Here is a 23,237-nt window from a genome sequence, read left to right on the forward strand (position 1 = left end):
GTTCATTTTCAAAGCATGGATCAAGCCCAAAAATAATAATTTTATTTATTTATTTATTTTAAATCTGGTTTAGCCATGAATTTTATGGGTTGTATTACTAAACATGTGGACCCAATAATTAAAATCTTACAAAGTTTGATCATTCTCCATTAATTTGTAAGAGAATGCCTAAGGTCAAGGGGGCATGTCATCAATTTTGAAACACGTAAGGTATCCCAGCTATTCACCAAATTGTAGAGGGGTATGTGAAAAATCACCCAAAACTTGGATTGGTCCTTTTACAAACTTGGTCAGATCACTTGACTTGTAAAATCAAACGGGTCTAGTCCAACCTAGTTGGATTGGCCAATTTGGCTTGATTTTTAAAACACTACTTATTGGACTCTATGAGTTGGATATCTAGAGAACTTTGTGTATATTGTTGCCAATATTTGTGCGTACCAATGATAAAACGATTCACTAAAACATACGTGGTCTGTAAGGAGTTGACGTGGCAAGTGAACAGAACCGTAGATCTTTTTTCTTGTGTATCTATAGATCTTTTTCGTTGTGGATCCTGAAGAAAAAGATCTATGGTTCTGTGCACTTGCTACATCAATCACATATAAACCATGTAAATTTTAGCAAATCATTTTATTGCGACTCTTTAGGGTAAGGAGGGCCTTCAAAGTGTTGTTTTGATCTATGAATATACCTAAGACTCAGGATCCAAAACGATGTTCCCGTTCTTATAAAATAGATTAGGTGTCTACGTGTAACACTTTATTTGATGTTTAAAACACCTTGGGCTCCTAATCAAGCCATTCACGCAAACTCTATACTTAAATATCAATTTGATTATTATACAACGTAGACACATCGAAAGGGACTCATATGTTCACTTTTGTATCTCTTTACTATGGTTTTTGTTTCTTCTCATTCCGTTAATTTGTATTATATTCCCTTTCATCAATTTTTCATGTTTCTATCAAATTAGAGTTTTATTCATTGTCAACAAATCAGGGGGGAAAATATTCTTATATGTCATACAGCTTAAATTTTTTTTTTTAATTCTTTCAACTTTGTTGCATCATGAGGCTCCAACCCAAGAATCCTTCTATTGATTGCAAGCCTCCCAAGCTCAACCACCATGTACTTTGTACATTGTAAGGAGAGAAAGGGAGAGATTTTGGGTGGGTGGGGAAGAGAGTTTAGGGTAGAAAAAGCTTTGAAACAGGCAGGCGGCTTCAAAATTGTGAAGGAACCCTCTCTATTGGATTACACGTGGCATTTTCAAGGAGGTATTTCAAATTTTGGCGGAAATGAAGAGGCGAGAAATAAATTCAAAACACCACGTGTCTTGTAACAAAAAAGGGGTCCTTCAAATTTTGAAGCGGGTTGCCTGCTTCAAAGTCAGACTCGTTTAGGGTGGAGACATAAAGGGAAGGGGAAAATAAGGGGAAATGATATTAATTGGATTCTTAGGAATCATCCTGACCTTCGTTTTTTCAAGTCTGACTTTGAAGCAGGCAATTCACTTCAAAGTTTTGAAGGAACCCTTCTTGTTACAAGACAAGTGGCATCCTTGAAAATGCCATGTGTAATCCAATGGAAAATGGTTTCTTCAAAATTTTGAAGTGGTTTGTTCACTTTAAAGTATTTATCATTTTTTTTTCGCTTATATCGATTCCACGTCATCGTAAATTAAAGTCGTTAGATTTGAAAAGATTCACGGTTAAAAAAATGATGAACATATGAGTCATAAAACTGGCCTAACCAAGGTAAATCCATAGATTCAATTTGATTATTCTTTCTTATTCTTAGTAAACATCTAAACCCTAAATTGTTTGTGAATGAACTATTTAAGGAACAAATTATGAAAATATATAAATGAAAGTATATAATTTAGAAAAAAAATGTATATTTTAAATTTTTAAATAAATATTGTAGATATATGAGCTTCGAAACCTTTGAGATTTTGAACTCATTTACACGGGTTTTGGAGTCACCACCATTCAATTAAAGTGTGAATGGGCACTATAAAAAGGGTTTTAAAATTTATTTTTTTCTTTGGCTTGTAGTGACTCTCATATTCAAATGGATAGTGAAAAAGTCTACCTAGAGACTCTATGATAAGAGAATTCGGTTGAGGGACAAGGAAAGTGTTAGGCACCTTGTCCCTCCCATCCTAAGATGATTACCAATGATTGATCAAGGTAAGACTAGATACTCATTTTTGAGGTTTTAAAGATAGAAGAAGCTATAGAAAATTGACTATAATTTTGTTTTGAAAATAAACAAAAGAAGATGATGTGCAAGCCACTACAAGAAGAAGGTATTTGCTGGATATTTTTTGTGAGTTTAAGACTTTAATGGAAATCCATATGGATTTCATCATTTGAGGTCTCAAAGCTTCAAAACGAAGTTATGTGCTCCATAGGGAGACTTTATTTATTAGTTTGGTCTTTAAGTAATGTTCTTGGATTGAACAAAATCATTTTAGAGCCAAACTTTATGCATAAAATTTTAATCCATTTTGGACTAATTTTATTAATTCTAAAGGTTGGACGTAGATTTACAAAATTTACACCCTCACTTATAGCTCTTTTAAAAGTGGGTGTGTGCAAGGTGTATGCATGAGATGGACTTATCAAGAGAAGATTACCTTCGAGGAAGGTTTACTCTCTAACTCTATTGTCATCAAAAGAACAAGGAAAATGAACATCTAAACTATAAAGTTAAATTGCAAGAATATAAATGCATCTATACTAGAAATTAAATTGCAAGAAAGTAAGAAATATAAAGTAACATCTAATACTCTTAAAGAGTATATTAAGGACTTATAAGGGGAGCTTACCTCATATAGGATTTACTTTCTCCCCAAGCCTTGAGACTAAGAACTAAGGAATACAGCATTATTACATTAGAAAATATCGAAATAGAAAAAATGCTTGAAATTAAAGAGATGGGATGATAAAAAGGGGGGAAATTAAATGGGGAGATTAGAAGGTTTAACCCCACCTTAGTTTTTTCTTCTTTTCCTTCTTCTTGATTTTTTTCCTTTTATAGATTTTGAGAGAGGTTTGAGAGAATATGGAGGCTTGAGAGACTAATAATGGATTTAGACAGAATTTTGGATCATCAAATGAGTACCTCCAGTTACCCTATTTATAGGATTTAGGGAGATCCTTGGGGATAAATTGGTCCTAATTCTTCAAGTTCTCAATAATTTTACTAAAATTTTCATGAAAAACATTTATTCCCCTTTTTAACCTTGGCATTGATGGTCTTTATTCACTTGTTGGGTTTAATCAATCTTGATCATCAATAGGTATGATGGTAAAAGTCCAAAAGTTTTAAAGAATTCTTGATGAAGGTTAGAATGGTCTTCAGACCTTGACCTTGAGTCAAATTGGAAAACATTTTACATTGCAAAACATATTGGAGGTGTTAACATACTAGTGACACATTGCAAAACAACCTTGAGTTCGTGGGTTCAAGTCCAGCTTATCCATAGTTCATTTGACATGACCATAGATGCAACAATATTCTTTTCACTTGTTGGTGAGCGTATATGCTAGTGATTTAGCTTAATGTTCTAAAACCAGAACCAATGATTCGACCGAAAATTTATCCAGTTGGTTGGACCACAATCACATATGGTTTGTGTAGACACTCCAATTTGAACAGGCCCTCACTCGAAAGGGCTCAAAAACAGTAATTTTCAATAAACTTGGCCAACGGGTCTCAAAAGCCCGAATCATTGAAAAGTGGCACTTTTGTCAAAATCAAGGCTTCTAAGACCCCTGAGGGTCTAATGAACCCACATGAAAAGGCTTGACATGCCCCGCTCCATGCAAAATGTCGGTTTTCCAACAAAATAGGCCAACGAACCTCTGAGGCCCAAAATGCTAAAAAATGGCAGTTTTGATTTAATTGAGGCCCCTAAGACCTCACAATGGTCTAAGGGAACTACCAAAGGGACCAGATACATCCTACACGTGTTCAACCTCACCGCACCTCCTTTATATCCAAGAAAAAATCGAACGATCGATGAAATTCTCCAACGAGCCTAAAAAGCCCAATTCGCCAACACGTGGCATTTTAGTCAATCTAATAAATTCTAAAAATCCTAAAAAGATAAAAAATGGAAAAATGTGAGACTTGGGATGATTACCCTTCATCTGCCTTCCACCTCCCCACCTCCGAATTCGCAAACACCCTAAGCCCATTCAAGGCCCATGAATCCTCAAATCTACAAAAACCAATTTCCCACCTTACCATTAACCTAAAATTGATATCATATCACCTAAACCCTAAAATGAAACCACCTTCAAAAATCCAACCCACAAACAAACCTTATCCAAACCAAATTAACCTACAACCTTCTTAAAACTCAAGCCCAATGCATTAAAAGCCCACAAGATATTATCCAACCCACAACCCTAACCCATTAACCACTACCCACATCAACCAATCACCCTCTCAACATCAAAAGATGACACATGTCATCACCACCCTTCACTTCCCTCATCTAATCACCTACCCCCATCATCATTCTCTAAACAACTCATCTAACCCACATCACCTCTCTCCAAAATCACCTCAACCCATACCCTACCCTACCCTAACCTAACCTATCTCCATTCTCTAACATCAACAACCACCCACATCACAACCCATACCCTACACCCTATAACCTATCATCATTATCTAATATCATCAACCACCCACATCACAATCCATATCTACACCTATCACTTTTCTTAAAACACTCCAATGAAATCACATCAACCCATACTCCCCTCATCATCAACTAACTAACCGTACCTCTCTCTCTCTAATCAAACAACCATCATCAACCAATCAACCAATCTCATCATCACATTCTCTCATCACATATGCCACATGTCATTCCCTCCTTTATTATCCCAAAATCCAACCAACCAATCTCTTACACTACCCATCCCTCCAAATCTAAACACCTTATTCATTCCATCAATCCAACACTCAATCAAACACCTAACACCTTACACCCTCATTCTCTCCATCAACCATCACTCATCTCACCCCACCAAATACTCTACCCAAATGGATTTGGGTAAGATTCAAACCATTTGGGTTAAAACACAACCCACTTTCCTCATTACACAAAATACCCTCACTTTCATTCTAAATTTCATACTTTCCACCCCTAAAACCTATGTCATTATCCCTCATTTCAAACTCTCACCCCATTATACCCCTAAACCTCTTCCAAACACCTATAAATACCCCTCTCCTCCATTAAAAAATGATTACCAAGTCTTACTAGAAAAAAAAGAAATATAATCTCAACTCATCTCTCCTCTACTCTTTTACTCTCATTATAACCTTAAAAAATATACACACTCTCTCATAGTTTACTAAGGACTCAAGAAGACTAAGAAGAAAGAAAGAAGAGAAAAGAAGCTTCAAGGTGGGTTCAAAGTGCAATCCCCCCCTCTCTTTTTACCCTCTCCTCCTCCCTCTTCTATCATCCCCCTCATCTTCATTTTATTTTAGATGGTTTAGGATGAATGGACTCAAAGGCTAAAGGTCTATAAGGGTTATTTCCCTCAATGAAATGACCCTATGATCAAGTCGAAAATAAATCCTTACTTAGGGTACAAATGCACCCACGTGGCACATTATTTTTCACCTTTAAAAAAAAATCAAAATGACAGAGTTACGTAGAGGTTACCGCCACTTGGCGGGGAGAAAAGGGTGCTTAACATCTTCCATTTTCTTCAACCGAGCCGCTTACCCGAATCTCAATATTTGATTGATCCTTGTCCATCGCGAGTCACTAAAATGCCAAAAATGTCATTTTTTTGGAAAATGTATATCGGGTGACCATTCACACCCACTTACAACATGAATGGTGGCGACTCCAAACTTTAGTAGGTGTGGCCGTCGTAACGACGAAAATCACATATCTACAGTTTGGTTTGGTTGAACTGATTTATATTTATAGACACTCCATTTTTTCCTAGGCCGAGTCCGAGAGCATTAAAAACAGAATCAATGATTCGACCAAAAATGGATTTTACCCAAAGAATTTTTCAAAAAATTTTAAACCCAGCTTTTGAGAAATCAGATGACTCGAAGGCCATTTTCAGAGGAAATTTTGAGCCTAGACGAACCTTACCTTCAGCCAGACCATATTTAATTCTGAAATGACCTTACCCACACTAAAGGCAAATTTTGGTATGGCTGAACCAGGTCAAAGTTTTGCCTTGAGGTTAAGTTTGGCTGAATTTCAAATTCGTCTAGGATTAAATTTAGCTTGGCCGAACCTTGAGTTCAGTTCAGACAATTAGAACAGTTTTGGAAGCTCATGTGCACTCGAATTTTCTTAAGAAAAATTACTCCTTAATCTCTCTTTTAGTGACTTAGTCTCCAAGAAATCCCTCCTCAATCCCTCTTCTACCCTTTTAACATTTTTCAAAAATCACATGGCTCCCATGACATTCAATATAAATTGACCAATTTCTAAAGCCCATGACATATTTATCCAACCTAGAGAATTCTTTAGAACTTCTACCTAATGACCAACCTATCCTTGATTTTAGTCAATGCTTGTGAAATAACAAGACAAAAGGCTAAACACTTTAAACAATCTCATTATCTAAATACTAAATTATATTTGAAAACTTCTATTACTACTACAAAATTTTATTTATGTACCACACCTATTTCAAATCAAATATACATAGAATATAGGTTACTATTCAATCTTTATTTTAGATGATCTCAAAATGACCTACATGCCCTCCTCTTCAATGAAAAATCCTTGAATTTTCTTTCCACGACCTGTCATCTTTGATCTCAAGTAAACAATCTTCAACTTGAGATTAATCTAGCTACTTCAACGTTCAAACCTCGAGAACACAATAGGATTTCTTGAGCCAAAGATAGAATTTTGGATAAAAAAAAAAAAGAGATTAAGTTGAGGTTAAATAAATATATTTCAAATCTTATGGGGACATTAGTAGTCTCCAAAACCTTGAATTTTTCAAAAGTACCTTTAAAAAGAATTTATTCTTCTTGTTAAAGTTTGTGACAATTTTCGGCTTTGGATATGAAAAGAATCCTATGAAGTTTGATGATCTTGATCCCTTTTTTTTTAAATATATATATATGTAATAGGATTTTTTGGTTTAAGAAATTGCCAAAATTTTAAAAGTTCAGAGCATTCCAATTAAGATATTAGCATTTTAATTTTTTATTTGATAGTTTTTGTTGTAAGCAGCAGATGTCTTGACCTTTGCTTCCTTTTGTTTCTTGTAATAAATCTTACATTATGTGTATAGAAATCTGAATGGCTTCTACTTCAACCTCCACCCAAAAATCCTTTATTTTTATTAAAAAAATCAATTGCCATCAAATTACAAATTCTTTTAATCTTATTCAAACTCATCTCAATCAAAGAAAACCATTAATTTAAAAAAAAATTCTACCCAAGAATCTATCATCTTTAATTTCCCCAAAAATCCTATCTTGATCTTGAGTTTTGATGGTTGAAGATGATAAAATCTAAAAAGGTTGTATGCTAGAGGTGGAAGATAGACCTAAAGAGAGAGAGAGAGAGAGAGAGGGAATACCTAAATTGGACGAGTGTCGAGTGGTGGTTGCTGGTTGGTGGAGTCGTCTAGGGCTTGTAGAGGAGAAAATCAGGGATGAGAGGGAGTTGGAGAAGATGAAGAGACTATAGAGGAGAAATGAAAAATGAGAGTCATTCGATTCTCTTAAGTTGAAAAATAAAATTGAATAATAATTCTTAAGTCCTTCAATTATTTTAAAATTTCTATGGGGGCAAACTAGTAGAACTATTTAAAATTTTTAAATTATGACTACCTCCCTATAGAATTCAAAAAGTCTTGTGGGGGCAATTACCCCCATTGCCCCCATTGTAAATCTACCCCTAGTCATCTCCTCCTCCTACTATTTCACAACCTTGACAATGATGGTGGCAGCGCAACCTCTTGATGAAGTCTTCGGGCATGTTCCATACTCTCAATTCACGAAGAGATTTGAGATGTTGAAAGGCCTCGAGAAGCTTATTCAACTTTGGGCAATCTTCTATAATAAGTATTTGCAAGCATGGCATCATCCCCTCCTCTATCTCACTCAACTCCTCCAGCTCATGTAAATGATATATACCTAAAACTTTTAGTTTTGGAAAAGTTAATCATCGTCCTTCATTACTGCTAGTACCACTCCAACCAATTAGCTTTCCCAAGTAAACCTTCTTACCTAGTCGAAGTACCTCCAAATTCAGTAGTTGTGCCAGTGTGCTAATTAGATCTTCTATTAAATTGTTTTAATTTAATATAATGCTCTTTAGGCATTTTAGAGAGCATGTCTATTGTGATAAACGTCATTCCTTCAGAAACCCATATATTAGCAATTTTTCAAGATCGAATAGAGGTGTTAACTTCTACCCAATGACCAACATATCTCTTTTTGTATAGGATATAAGTTTATTCCAACACTATTGGGTTTACAAATGACAATGGATAAATTGCAAGGGAGGCGAATAAGTTGGGATGGGGTGAGGAGAATTCAGCCCTAGTTCAATCCCAATCATACATAGTCCAAGCTGCCAATCACAATGCCTAAGCCTAATTCAGCCCTAGTTCAGTCCCAATCATACATAGTCCAAGCTGCCAATCATAATGCCTAAGCCTAATTCAGTCCTAGTTCAGTCCCTTAAGTTGGATAGAAGCATACTATACCTAAGATCAATCCTCAATCTCCTCAGCCCTCCATTAACTAAGCCCAAGCTTGACCAATTGACCTTAATGGGCTTGGCTTGTATTTGGGGTGATTTTAGGGGTTTATAAAACATATTAAATTCATGTATTTTTCAAATTATTTAGAGTAGTATAATAGTCATTTTTCAATTTTTCATGCAATTGGTAATGTGGATTAGTTGCATCCAATTTTAATTTTTCACGCTTTGAATTTTTTACTCAATCAAGTATAATTTTGCAATAATATTTTAATATATTATATAATCTATGTCTTGATCATTCAATGATCAAAACTCTTTTGATTATGTTATTCAAATATCAAAATTAACTTCAAAGGTGCTCACTTTAAACCCATGTTGTTATTTGTTTTTATAAATGTATAGGGGGCGGAACCCAATTATTAATTTAGTAATAAAAAATTTGTATTCTTTTTATGAATATACAGGGAGGCGGAGCCCCATTATTAATTTTTTGATGAAATATTATTCCTTTTATGAATAAACAAGGACAGAGCCTCATTTGTTGTTTATTGATTATGCTTATAAGATTATGATGTTATTAACTTTACTTTTTATTGTTCATTAAATTATTAATTATGATTGAGATTATATTAGTTCCTGTTATTTTTCTTTTACATGTACAACTATTTTTCAACGCTGGATTGCATAATTTTCTAGGATAGAATAATATGCATATTTAATATATAGAAATAGAAATATATTAAAAATCTAGATATCTAATTAAATAAATTAAATTTGTGAATTAGATATGGATACATTTCTTATAAGAAAGCCTAATTTGGAACAACTATCATTATTTAAGAAATGAATGATCCTAGTGATAATGACATACGATAATATTCAAAGCATAGTCATGTTGAAATCAACTTGGAAGATCTTCCTTTGTATTTTGGATTACGAATCAAAATTTTGGATTATAATTCTAATGATTGAGATGAAATTTGAAGAATGTACTTACAAAAAGGCCCATGGCAACCTCGTGAACATAATTTTCCACCAAGAAAGTTTAGGAAATGTCACGTCGTTTCAATTTAACTTGGTTTGATGATTTTGAAAATTGATTAGAGTATAGTATTACGAAATATACTGCATTTTTCTTGTATTGCTATCTAATGAGAGTTGATTTTAAGGAGTAAGTCGGTGGTAATTTTTTCATTACCGTAGGATTCACAAATTGAAAAAAGAAGAAAAGATTTCAAATCTATGTTGGAGGCCCAAATAGCACCCATAACAAAGCTTGGAGGAAATGCCAAGATTTAATGAACCAAAATCAACACATTGAAGTTGCTTATTTTCGACAATTTGATCAGGTTAATTAAAAAGGAGTATCAGATTCATTTGACTATAACAATCAATTGTATTTGACTTTTTTATGTTAGGAGCTAACCTTTCAAAGTCACGATAAATCTGATGATTTAAGAAATTGTGGAAAATTTTTGAGTTTCTACAATTTCTTTTAAATCATAATGAAATTGTTAACAATGTTGTTTTAAAGAATGTTCTCAAGAATTTAAAAATAATATCTTATGATACATAAAAAGATATTGTGCGTTGTATTGTAAGTGGAACTACCAATACAATAGTTAATGATCTTAGAGATGATTTATTTTCTATTTTGATTGACGAATCTCATGACGTATCAATCAAAGAACAAATGATAGTTCTGATTCGATATATGGATAAAAAAGGATGTGTTATTGAGCAGTTTCTTGGTGTTGTCATTGTTAGTGACATATGACTTCATCGTTGAAAGTATCAATTGAAGCATTGCTCTCAAGACATGGATTAAGTTTGTCAAGATTATGTAGAAAGTGTTATGACGAGATTAGTAATATGAGAGGAGAATTTAATGATTTCAAAAATCTCATCATGAAAAAAATCAATCTGCATTTTTATGTTTACTATTTTGTTCATCAACTTCAGCTGACACTTGAAGTTATTGTAAAAAATTATAGTCAAGTCACTAGTCTTTTCAATATTCTTGCTAATTTTTTAAATGTTGTGGGAGCTTCATGCAAACATCGAGATATTCTAAGAGAAAAATACGCTAGTAATATTATTCAAGCATTGGACAATGGTAAAATTACAAGTGAACGTGATTTGAATAAAGAAACTAGCCTCTAACGACCCAGTGATACACGTTGGGACTCATATCATGGTATTTTGATGAGCTTGATTTCTATATTTCTTTTCTTGTTGATGTACTTGTGATTGTTGAAGAGGATGGTACAAATTCTGAGCAAATAGGTGAAACAAATGCCTTACTAGATTCAATTCAATATTTTGACTTTGTATTCATCACACGCTTAATGAAAATTTTTTTGGATATTTTAAATGAATTGTCACAAGCATTGTAGAATAAAGACTAATATATTATAAATACTTTGAACTTAGTTAAAATATCTAAGTAACGATTACAAACGACGAGAGATATTGGATGAGAATTTTTACTCAAGGAAATTTTCTCTTTTTGTAGAAGATATGATATTATTCTATCGAGTATGGATGACATATATATAGTTTGAGGGCGGCCATGATTTCATGTTGAACAAGTCACCAATCTACACAATTATCGTGTTAAATTAGTTTGTACGGTTTAGATTTGCAACTTCAAGAGTTTAATGATCGTTTTGCAGATGAAAACACCGAGCTATTTCTTTGTGTGGCATGCTTAAATCTATGTGATTAATTTTCTACTTTTAATAAGGATATGTTGATTTATATTGCTCAATTTTACTCATCAGAATTTTTTAACATGGAATTCATGACACTTGATAATCAACTTGAGATTTATATACTTGATGTGCGCTCTGACAATGAATTTTTACAACTTAAAAGAATTTGGTGGCCTTGCAAAGAAGTTAATTGAGATAAAAAAAAGAATAATAACTTGAGACTTATATACTTGATGTGCACCGTGACAATGTATTTTTACAACTTAAAGGAATTGGTGGCCTTGCAGATAAGCTAATTGAGACAAAAAAGAATGTTATATATCAATTGGTGTATTTGATCATGAAATTGACTTTGATACCAGTGACAACTGCAATTGTTAAAATAGCTTTTTCAACAATGAACATAATAAATAATTGATTGCGTAACCGAATAAGAGATCAATGGATGAATGATTTCTTAGTTGTCTATATCGAGAAAAATGTATTTTATACCATTGATAATGAAATAACCATTCAACGTTTTCAAAATATGAAATCTCGACGGGAACAATTGTTAAGATTTATGTATATGTATCAGTGATTGAATTTTTTTAGAAATAATGTGAAAATTTTGTGTATATATTACGAGTTTATATTTTTTGTAAGTGTCAAATTATTGAAAATACATATAGTAAAAATTACTTTTTGTATATTTTAAAAATTAAAATTTAATATTATTAATGAATTCATAGTTGCCCCCACGAAGACAAAATTCTAGCTCCGCCCCTGGAGAGGACCATTGGATGATCCAACACAATCCTATTATTTCACATAAACATAAGGTTGATGATGGAGAATTAATCTCTTACGAATACATCAACGAAAATAATTCAAATAAAAAAATTGGTTGGTAAGTTTCTTTTTTCACTTTACTTGTCCCCTCGGGGGGAGTAGCTCATAGCTCAATAAAACAATTGACTCGAGGTAAGACCTGAAAGGATAGACTTGATTTCCTGCTTTTACCTCAAAAAGTAGTTTTTTACCTGATATCCAGAAGTAGAGATACTGGACTACACTATGAGTTTATACTTGATTTGACCTCGGCAATGTTAATTGAAGGCTATCCATACTCTCCCCGGAGTGGGCATATTATTCAGAGAGCCGCATATTTCGTTTAGAAACAAGAAGATTACAGCCTAGTAGTTGGTGAAGGCACTAAGCACCCTTTGGGCATGACGAAAGGCTACAACTATGCATAGGAAGTCTTAGTTAATGGGATGTCGGATTTCCTTTGAGTGTAGAAAAGCTGCTGCTCGACTTGAATTGAGGTTGCGCCTCTTCCAATCGCCATATGGCAGGATATCAATCTATCGAATTCGAGGTAGATCCCCAGAGCGAGCAGCAATTGCGAAAGATATAACAAGGGGGGCCGGATCTGATCTCTTTTAACAGTAAAAAGCTCGAAGCGAAAGAGGGCCGGAAAGGATCCGTAATTCAAAATGAAGGCACTCGCAGCATTGACCGGAAATGTGGTAGACCAAAGAATAAGCTAAGCAGACAAGAATAAATCCTTTCACTGGACTCTACAGGCTTGATTGCCTACCTAAATAAACCGACTTTATTTGAAAGTAGCTTCGATACAGGAAGAGGAGCTAGAAGCCTTAATTCAAGCTAGAAATAGTGCTATAAAGCAAGCGAGACCCTTGTTGATCCGGTTAGCCTTTCGCGATTCATCAAGCTGTGAAGGTGTTAATACTATCTCTGACTCGGATGAGAGATAAGGGAAAGAATGAATTTGGAATTGAATCATCGGAAAAGATGGCTATATAGGAAACCTTAGGAAGAACTCTAAGCCAGAAGATGGTTCAGGAGGCGGCGGAGGATCTCTGGAAACCAATTGATGGAAGAATCAAAAAGTCTCGTGGGTTGGTCCGACCAATAAAAGCATAGGAGTTCCGGGGCGGAAGTGAGGCTACCTAGAAACTAAACAATAAACATGATTCCCTCTTAACAAACTCTCACACTAATAAATAGTCCTTGCTGTGTTGACAAAGATTGATTCTATAGTCGGTTACGTTACCTTTGTTGGTCAAACGGCTTACTTGTTGTTGACTTTGTCAGAAAATCAAGTCAAGTAGGTGGTTTCGGTTCTTAAGTTTCATTCCGTTCCGTCAGGTTCATTGATTAGTAAACCGACCGATCTCTGAGATTGACATTGACCAGCCCTTTCTATTTCTATTGAAACACAGGAATGTCGAATGTCAGCTGCGAAAGAAAAGCGAGTCACCTTCTTCTAGGCTCCGCTGGACGACACGGCATTCTCGTTCAAATATAGGCCGGCCGTACTTGTGATGGTTCCCCAAGATCCAGTAAAATTAATATCTAAAGTTTGTCTTCCTTTTCATTTTGAATTGGCATTAATTACCTATGTAAATATTAATTTCTATGCTTTTTTTGTTCTTCAATTATGGATATTAGCCATTGTATTGTTAATTAGAATCAATCATCAGACCTAAGGAAGATTGAAGCCTTAAAATATTTGGCACCCAAAATTAGGATCACATAACCAAATTACTTTAAATCAAATGAGGTATCTCATTTATATAGTTTAGGTACCACTACATATATTACAATACAAGAATTCCCTAATTTTGAAGGTGTCAACTAGCTTAGTTGGTAAATTATATGGGTGATGATAATATAGTTTGGCTTCATTTCCTCCCGAATCTCATCAAAAATAGGTTTACCAATTTAGAAAATATAAAGGACCACCTATTTTTCCCACAAATTATCTACATTCATGGGAAAATATCAAGTATTTTTTACAATTAAACTACGGATTCGAGGTAATGAAGGATTTTGTTAAAAGTAGATATTGGTGAATTTTCAAACTGATGACATATTCCTTAACTCATAGAAAATGATCAAATCTTCTTATTAGGATAAAAAAATTTACTCAAATAATAGACCTCAGGATTTTGTATCTTTTAACCTTTTGTGGATCCGAAAAGAACTTTATAGTCAAGAAAGCTTACAAGAACATATTGGGAGGGACATTTCAATATAATTGTTGAGTGTATGTTTTCCTTCATTCTCGGGTGTGTCATACCCCAGTCAAGCCCTGTGACCCTCTTATGTTCATTGTTCTCCCCTTCTCTAATAGATCGGTCTTTTGGAGTAGTTTGTTGGTTAACATGGTATCAGAGCACTAGGTTCATATAAGTCACAGGTTCAAATATTTCCACCCTTTTGGGTGAGGGGGAGTATTGAGTATATATTTTCCTCCATTCTCGGTTGTGTCATACCCTAGTCAAGCCTCGTGACCTTCTTATATTCATTGTTCTCCGCTTCTCCAATAGATCGGTTTGTTGGAGTAGTTGGTTGGTTAACAATAATGCTTGGGTCTATGTGTTCGAAGACTTCAAGGTAAAAGAGATGCTGAAATAAATGCTCCAAGGATTTTATGAAAGTAGGCAAGAGGAGGTGATTCCTGGTAAAGTGGAAAAAAGCATTCACAAATTATTCAACTTATAATGATTATAAATGAAATTTAAATTATAATTATACGATATATTTTATTTTTATTTAAGTTGTATTAGAAAATAGTCATTTAATTAAATAGATTATGAATTATCTCTAGGATATGGTAGCGGGCGGGTCTGGGCACTATTAAGCCGTAGCCCAACCTGAATTTGACAATTTGAAAATTATTTTGCCCGACCCTATCCTCGTGGGCTCACTATAAAGGCCCCAAACCTTGTTTTGTCGGGGTAGCCCAGACCGTACTAACGGGCCAACACGGCTCAATTGACACCCTAAGCCTGATCCAAGTGGTTAGAAAATCTTTTTGATGAGGAAGAAGTTCACATATTTTGGAGAAGATAGGTTCATTGGCTTGATTGGATTTTCGATATATCTTCTGATTATTTCTCACCTTCAATTTGTTATGATACAATCTGTTATGTGTAATTGTGGCTAAACCTATTGAAATACTCAAGATTTTGACATGTTTCGAGTGCATTTAATAGCTTGAACTTGAATATTATATACTGAATTATGTATTTTAAAATTGATCAGGGTTGAGAGTATTTGAGAAACATGTTTATATAAATATCTATAGACAATTTAGTTTCTGGGCAAGTAGATTGGAGATCAATAACACTAACACTGACTAGTATTAAGGAAAACTATAGTGTCCAATGATGTTGGATGCTTTCTGTCCAATGAATAGTGGAGATGTGAATATTGTCTAGGGATTCCTTCTCTATGAAATATATTCACATCTCAGCTGTTCATCGGATACTTAAAAGTCCCTCTAAACATATTCAAAAGTTGGCCAAACAAATATTGTTTCAAGAAAAGATCTTTTCTTCATTTCCACAGGTAAATGATACTGAATATTTAAGACTTGTGGTCGAGATATGAGCAATAACATAGGTTTCATAGGGATTAGTACAGATTTTCTATTCCACAACAATCTCTTAGATGTTAATTGAGTATGTTAATTGATACTCAGTCTCAAGCATGATTTTAAAACTTGTCCGAGACCGAGATGTATCGCTCGAGTTAACTCGATATCAGAGCTGAACGAGACTAACTCACAAAGTCACTTTTTTGACCGAGATTTAGGACTCACGTTCAATTTTTTTATTTTTTGAACGAGTCGGCTCAAATGTATTGGAAAACTCATCCGAAACGACTCGATATAAGGCATGGACGAGACGAGACAAGAAATCGAGTTTTAAAACCATGGTCTCAAGTATCGTTTGAGACCATAATTTTCCTTAGGGGTGTCCATGGATTGTCGAAAATTCAAATCCAATTCGAATTCGAAAAATCGGATATTATCCAAAAATTTCAAATATCAGATTCAGTTAGTTTTATATATTCGAATCCTTATCGGATATGGTTTCAGATATTAACACTTCGAATTTGATAATATTCGATTTAAAATAATATATAATAAATATTATTTTATTTGATTTATTTTTTTATATAAATAATATAATATAATAATTTATTCTATTTATTTAATATATAAATAGTATAATATATAATATATATATTTTTTTAAATAATGAAAAATCAGTTGGATAAGAAAAAATTGTACTTTTTTTAATACAAATTATTTGAATTCTAATAGAATATTATTCGATATCCGATAGGATAATTGGATTTGAATTCAAATTTGAATTCGGATTCAAATATTGCTGTATTCAAACTGATAAGCATTCGTTGACAGCCATAATTTTCCTTAAGAAAATGCTAGCCTCACCAATATGTTGACATTCTCCATCAGCATGACCAATGGGATTGTTGAGATTCCCAAAAAAAATGTATCCTTAGAAAATGTGTATTCATCCCCCCAAAAATAGGAGTCAATATTGAGAAAAATTGTGTTTTTCCTCAAATCCTAATAGTTTTGTTGATGGAAAGCCTCGACTATGGGTTGAGGGTAGAAAAGTCTTTTTCCTTTATATCACTAATTGGAGTCAAGCTTCGTGAACTCTTTTAAGTGCCATTAAGCATTTGTACAAGCACACACAGTAAATGAATGGAAAAAATGATTTTTCCTAGAAAATGTGAAATTTACATCTATGGTTGCACATATTCACATTTTCCTGCCCAAGACAATCTTCTCGTTCCTCAAAATTTTTTTTCCACCCACAATATTAAGTGCCAACTTTTTCTTGTAGGGCTTTAAACTGGTCAGGTTCAGATCGAATATGAGTATGTCCATATTCATATTCAGAAATTTTTTATTTGGATCCTACTTGCTAAATCAATATCCGAATCATTTTACTTTCATTAAATCCATATATAGATCCTATTCAACAAAATTAATTGATTCAAATCGGTTAGTTTGGATAATTTCAAATCATTCAAAATTATTTCAAAGAAAATTACTAAAAATGTGATCAAATGATAACTTAAATCCAAAATCTCTTCTTTTTTAAGAGAGACTTTGACCACTACACCTAACAATTGTTTATTTATAAAATATAATCTAATAAATATAAAAATATAATTTACAAAGTAATGTATCATTTGAATCTTGGTAGATATAGGGATAGATCTGTATCTAATTCGGGTAAAAGGACATCAACTTATATCCGATCCATATTTTAATTTTGATATACTTGAAAAAATTGATCAAATCTGTTAAATTTGGATTTCGGATAAAATGCATTTGAAGACCTACTTTCTTGACATTTTTTCACATTTGATAAAATAAAATCACTTCTTAGGAATTCATTTTCCCAAGAAATTGATTTCCATCAATCATGCAGATCCTAAAAGAATCTTAGGGAACAAAACCAGAATAGGGATGGCATTTGAATACGACATAGGACATTCAACTAGCTCGCTCGTCCACATTGGAAATGGTCATTGATGTGTCATCCATTCATACATTGCAAGTGTCGTGTATATAAGCGTGATCATGAAAATGACTTACAATAAATCTGATTTTTCTTTTTTCTAAAAAGAAAAAAAAAAAGAAAAAGAAAATTCTTAGATATCTGTCGTCCTAAAAGATTCCAATCCCATCTCCCAATGAGGACGTATAGTTTATCTTTCTTCTAGAAAGATTCTATTTCCACACTAACTTTTACTAATAGCACATCGATTCAAATGATACCAACACATAAGAATCACACATCTTGGGGTTTTCTCAACAAAAGTTAATGTGGCAATAGAAATTCTCTTTTATTTTATTTTTTTTACTTTTTGGTGGGGATAAGTCACCAGCATGTATCAAGTTGAGGTCTATAGGTGTGAAGGTTAGGCCAACATACCATCTTTATGGGACCCTCTCCTCTCTTTGTGGTACATTTTAGAGCTCATGGTAATGGAAATACAATCACTCCCTCACTTGTGATGAGGAAGGTGCATTGTGTACCACCAATCAATTTATGCTTGGTAACGACCGATGATCAAAAGTTTTAGTTCAAATCATCTTGTCATGGGGTCATGAAACCAACCGATTGTTCTTTAGCACATGAGTCTAGGTTCAAGTGACGACAATATGTTGAAATAAGAATTTGAATATGGATGTATACGTCGTCGTCCATGTTGAGCACGCCCACGAAGGATAGAACCAAAGTCATGGTGTCGAAGTTACAAAGAGTGCATGCCATGATGTGGTATAAAAACTGACCGTTGTGTCGAAGTAAATGGATCAAGTTTGGATTGGATGGATACTAAATTTGTATTGATCCCGATCTGTAGTGTTGATACTATGACCTAGGTTCAAAACCCATCATCAACAATTTATTACGAAAATATTAATTTCTTGAGATGTTATTAGATATTGTGCTTATGTACAGTTGAGATAATGTGTTATTCGTAAATCTTATTTCTTGAGTCAATGGATCGAAACATGGTTGATCCAAAATTGATCCGATAAATTAACAAATTGGGTCCTAGTATCAGACCTGGAAATACCCCAAAACCAATTACTACTTAAGTATATTTCCTAATGGTAGAAACCCATTATTTTTAAACTTCATTAAAATCCTCCCTGTACAAAATCACTTAATTTTAAATGATAATAATGCCTCTTATCTTCAGTTGGTTAATAATAAATTACAACAGATAAAATAAAATAAAATCATCAGTTGTTAAAACGTTATTTTATCTCTATAAGTACAAAAAAGAAAAAAAATCCTTTTCTTTTAACATTTTATCTACAAAGAAATTCACCTAATTATAAATTAAGAGTCTTATTTTATTTCATCTGTTAAGAATAAGTAACATTTTAATGGTGTACAACCATTGAACACTATAAACTATTAGTAATTTATAATAAATGATTGAAAATGAGGATATTCTCTTTATTTAAGAACTTGTACGAAAAGTAGAAAAGTTAAGGTTAGAAGAGATCGATCGAGTATGTAAATAATGATTATGTTTGGGCTTTCTGATTAAAGACTCTAATTTGAGATATAAGGGTATGTCAATTAAAGTAGAAAAAAACTTTAAAGTTATTTATCGGTAAACCTGTTTTTAATGAGTTCAGTAACTCAATGCTAGTGGGATTTGAATCCAGTTCTCTGATATCATCACCCAAAGATTTTACCACGTTAACTGGCACTTACAAAGCTTTAAATCGTCATCCCTTATAACCTCTTGGCTCATAATAATGAGAAGATGATAGTTACAAGGACAAAGATGGTGATGGCAACATGGTGATCATGACGGCGTAACGATTACGATTACGATGATGAGGAAGGTCAAGGAAGATTTCCTTAGTTTGAAAATATAGTGAGATACCTCAATTATTTATGAAACATTGTGTGGGGGCATACCATCTGTTTTGAAAACACTAGGGACCATTGTCAGTCAATTACACTACAAAAAGTTGAAGTTATTAGAGGCGATTGAGAAAAAATAAGATTTCTTTGCTAATTAAAATACATAAAGCAAATTAAAGAGTCCATGATTAAGATTTTAGTTATCGCTCCATGTTTTGGCGAATATCTGAGATGTCTTTTTAGATTGATGACATAACCATGACCTCATTCTATCATGAAAATTTATCGTAAAATGATTTTAATGCCCTCATCTTCAATTTCTAGTAAAAAATCCTTGTTTTTTCTCCTTAGATTCATATCTTCAATCTCTTCTACATCTTAGGTTAAATTTTTTTTTAACCAATTCAACCTCATCTTCAATCCAACATTTTCAATACCCTAAACCTTAATTTTGTAAAAAACCCTATTGATTTTTCTAACCAAAATTATATTATCTCTACTTCCCGAAATATCCTATCTTGTTCTCGAGGTTTGATGGTAGATAGAATATCAGGTTGAACATAATGTAAAAGCATGTGACCCTAAAGGTTGAAATGACTAGTTTTGAAAAGAAAAATGAAGGGTTTTTCGCTACAAATGAAAATAAGGGTATTTAGGTCATTTTGTGTCTTTCAAAGAAAACCGATTTCAATAATCATGTGTTTGTTTGAAAATACATGGGGTATCTCAAATATTTACAAAAATGTGCAAGGTAACGCAACTCTCGTTTGTACGAACTAACATATGGAGTGTAACGGAATGCAACTCTCATTTGTGAACTTCTATCAACCTGATCTACACTACAACATATCATAGTGGTTGTTTCAAGCTATTAGGCGGTGATCTAAATTACGAGAGGGATTGTAGAACCACCCTGGCATGCAAGGATGTTCGTCAAAGACATTAGATCCATTGCAACTCATTGTCAACACCTATCTTTCAATTTTGTGTATGGGAAAACTATAATAGAGCGGTTGATATGTTAGCATCAACGTTCAATATTGATACTGTCCAACAGGCTATTATAATTTTTCGGTCGAGATTAACAGGATCATGTTTGAGGATGCTAATGGTCATGCTTATGTAAGATTGTAATTTCTTAATTTGATTGGATTTGAACCTATGTCTATAGTATCATCACCCAAAGTCTTTACCAACTAAGCTAGTTGGCACCTGTTACATTCTTTTACGAGATAATTTATTAATGAATTTGATAAGTTTGGGGTCCAATTCAAAATCAATTGGCGATAAGTGGAAAGACCCAGGAGTTTATAAAGAGAGATACAAGGCAATTTGTGTCTGATGTGAGATTAAACTCAACAGTACCGCATGTGTGGGTCAGATTGAACCAAAACATGTGGATATATGAACTGGGTGACGTGGGAGAAAGGCCCATTTTGATACCATTATAAATTTGGGGGTCTACTTAAACCCTGTTTACCCTCCCAAAAAAACTTAATCTCGACCGTTAAACTAATGAATCACTCGTGGACTTTTTAAGAATTAGTTCGACCCTATTACCCCCTCTATTTTGAGTTAAATAATTGTGATGTGGATTAAGGTAAAATGTCCATTAGATCGAATCTATACTTAAGAATCATGATTCAACAAAGAAGATTCACTTTGAAAGTATTGCTAAAGATAGAGTTTAATGGCGAACTACCATTTGTGATTTCAATATGAAGTAAATAAGTTTTTTTATTTATTTTATAAGGTTATTACTCAGTATTTTAGGTTAACAAGTACTATAATTTATAATTATTTGAATCCAGATCTTATGCACACCCAGGGTGGTGGATTGAAAGCCTCCTCCTACACCTCATTAATACATGAAGTAAGCCAAATTTCAAGGAAATAAACCTAAAATATCTCTTTTTAAAATTTCCTTGGATTTTGGCCTACATGGCATGTATTATTGTGGGTGTGGGAGGAGAATCAATCCTCCTACATCTCATTAATACATGAAGTAAGCCAATTTTCAAGGAATTAATCCTAAAATATCTCTTTTTAAAATTTCCTTGGAATTTGGCCTACGTGGCATGTATCATTGTGGGTGTGGGAGGAGGATCAATCCTTCACCCTGGGTGCATACAATCCACACTCCTTTTTTTATTTATTAATATCGGTGATAATCATTGAGTCCAGATCGTATGTACCAAAAGTGGAGCATTGAAATCCTTCTCCCCCCTCAATACATGAGATTACAATCTGAGAAAATTTAAAAAATAAGAGATATTTTAAGCATTAACTCTTAAATTGTAGCTTACGTGACATGTCTTGAAGTGTGGTAGGAGGGTTAATTTCAATCCTCCACCTTGGGTGTAAACGATCCGATCTCATAATTATTATAGCAGGAATGAAATCAAATTAGATATTTGAAAGTCTATTTAAAGATTTGTGGTATTCTGACCGGAAAAGTTTCACTCGATCTACATGGCAAGTGCATAGAATTATAGATCTTTTTCTTCAGGATTCACAAGGAAAAAGATCTATGATTCTGTGCTCTAGCCACTTGACCGAGTACAAACCGAACTAAAATTTTCGAGTCATATTATCATTAGTCCTATTTGAATAGAGTCATAATTTTCTAACTAAAAAAATTGCACTCGGTTTGTACGCAGCTGACATGGCAAAGGCACAAAATCATAGATCTTTTTCTTTGGGACACACAAGGAAAATGATCAATGATTCTATACCCTTGCCACATCAGCTGAGTACAGACCAAGCGAAAAAAATTTAGTCAGAAAATCATTAGCTATTTAAATAATCATAAGGGATGTATTTCATATTATTCAAACTATCGATGAAACTCGAGTTTCTTTTAGAGAATTATTTATCTTATTTTTCTTGTGGATTCAATATTCTTTATCATAAAGAAGACAATGATCTTCTCCTTCGTTTCATGATCATGATAGCCAGATAAACATTAGCACTTTCAACATAGATAGATTTTACTTTTCAACAATCCCCAAACGATAGCTTCCTTCTTTCCACAAGTTAAAGTGATATTAGCTAAAAACCCACTGACAGTCTTCCCTACCATTTGAACCACTTTAAATCCTAAAATGTTGAAAACTGAGCAAAAGTATTCCCAATCTTTGATCTTTAATCAAAAATAGCCTTTGAGCTATTATAACAAATCTACTTTTAAAAGGGTTTGTCCATCATAATGAGTCAACTCATAACTTGACCGATTTAGCCAACCTCGATTTTGATACAACATCTACGCTAACTGTCCTTGTTTTATTATAAGTCCAATCAGGTCCTTAATTTTGGATTCTATAAGAAATCCAGCTCAGTTCAAATAGAATTTGATTATTTGAAAGAACTATTAATTTTTTTTTCCTTATGGGATTATATTAAAAAAATGAGATGAACTGATGGTCCAATCAGGTCATATTAAATTTTGTAATAAAATCAGTTTGATTCAAATAGAATTTGATCATCCGAAAGAATTGTTGTTTTTAGCAAAATTGGATGTTTGATTGTCGTACCAAGTAAATTATGGATTTT

The sequence above is a fragment of the Akebia trifoliata genome, chromosome 4 (genome assembly GCF_017979445.1).
Source record: "Akebia trifoliata isolate Shusen 1 chromosome 4, ASM1797944v1, whole genome shotgun sequence".
Taxonomy (NCBI): Eukaryota; Viridiplantae; Streptophyta; class Magnoliopsida; order Ranunculales; family Lardizabalaceae; genus Akebia; species Akebia trifoliata.